The sequence below is a fragment of the Betta splendens genome, chromosome 8 (assembly GCF_900634795.4).
Source record: "Betta splendens chromosome 8, fBetSpl5.4, whole genome shotgun sequence".
Taxonomy (NCBI): Eukaryota; Metazoa; Chordata; class Actinopteri; order Anabantiformes; family Osphronemidae; genus Betta; species Betta splendens.
In genome coordinates this window covers 5,081,137-5,082,702 of record NC_040888.2, presented here as the reverse complement: position 1 = coordinate 5,082,702, position 1,566 = coordinate 5,081,137, and the positions used below count along the sequence as shown (strand labels likewise).

The 1,566-nt window shown below is 42.3% G+C and overlaps 1 pseudogene; it reads left to right on the top strand.

Moving 5' to 3' along the window:
* The first annotated feature begins 205 nt into the window (after positions 1-205).
* Positions 206-324, top strand: LOC114861202 (5S ribosomal RNA; annotated as a pseudogene).
* Positions 325-1,566: the final 1,242 nt, after the last annotated feature.

Here is a 1,566-nt window from a genome sequence, read left to right as displayed (position 1 = left end):
CACAATAGGCACAAGGTTGGTCACGCCCAGCTACTTCCGCAAACAATTAGAGGGGAATATAAGTCAGCAGTAGCGACAGGTAGCTGCACTGCTTGCCAAATGACCGGTAATTGTAGGTGCTTGGCCCGATTTGTTTGTGGTGGATCCGTGGCAGTGACATTGACTGGTAGGTGGATGTCTAAATTCGGTTGTTGTTTTGGAGCGAGCTTATGGCCACACCATCCTCAAAGTGCCTGATCCTATCTGACCTCGGAAGCTAAGCAGGGTTGTGCCTGGTTAGTACTTGGATGGGAGACATCCTGGCAATAGCAGGTGCTGAAAGCGGTGGGCGGCACGGTGTTGCAGTGGGTAGTACTGTCGCCTCACAGCGAGAAGGTCCTGTGTGAAGTTTGCCTGTTCTCCCCATGTTCTCCGCGCGTGGGTTCTCTCCGGGTTCTCCAGCTTCCTCACACGGTCCGAAAAACATGCATTAGGTTAATTGATTGTTCTAAATTGAAAAAACTGTAGGTGTGAGTGTGTTGTCCTGTGATGAACTGGCAACCTGTCCAGGGTGTACCCCCCCGCTGGGATACAAGAGCACAGACAACATGGACAACGTGGCTAGACACAGAGGAGCAGATTGAAAAGAAAAAGCTGTTGAACTGCAATTGATAACAGGAAACATTCAGACAAGAAAAGAGGAAGAAAAACAGTCTACAGGAGTCTGAGATAGTCAAGGAAGCTATGAAGCATTGGAATGAATGTACTATAGAATATCCTGACATACTGTATCTAATCCACCCTTGCAAAAACATCAATTTTATTCACTAAAAATGTTTTTTTACCAGAATCATTTGCTGTCTAGTTTTACTGCTAACAAAATATGTTGTTGGACCCACTCAACTTACTTATCTTACATAAGATCATAGAACTTATTCAGTGATCACATCAAGCAATCATGTGTTCATGTGTAGGAAAAAGTCGGGTGCGTATCCTGCTCTTTCTGTCAGTTAAGCTGAACCATCCGTTTCCTGTCCTCATCCTGTTTCACCTTAAATTCACAGAAGTTGCTCACCACAAGAGTATGCGTTTCCCTTTTGCACCCACAGAGGTTCCTCTTTGTAGCATCAAAACAGCTTGCACAAAAGACTGAGGCACTGTCAAACACAAATTAATGTGTAAGGGGACAACCACATACTGTACCATTATGATCACACAAAATCTTTAACCAACAACAATAATAGAGAAATTATAAAACTAAACAATTAATTAAACTAGGAATGATAAAACAGTCTGTCAGTGGTGGCTCCTGGATGATTCATCTTCTACAACTGGCTGCCTAAAATCCTGGCCATATTTTGGGGACATTGGCAGAATTTCATTGCAATTCAAAAGTCAAAAATCTTTATGAATCCCATAGTAAAATTGCTTTGCACACTTTGACACAATCGATTTCATGTATTGTAGAAGGGAAGATGGCAGAAAGTATTGTCAGGACAGAAATGTAATGTATTTATAAGTACATACTTAAACATGTGTACACATGTACCCACACATACTGTACTGTACACACACAAATCAAGTATG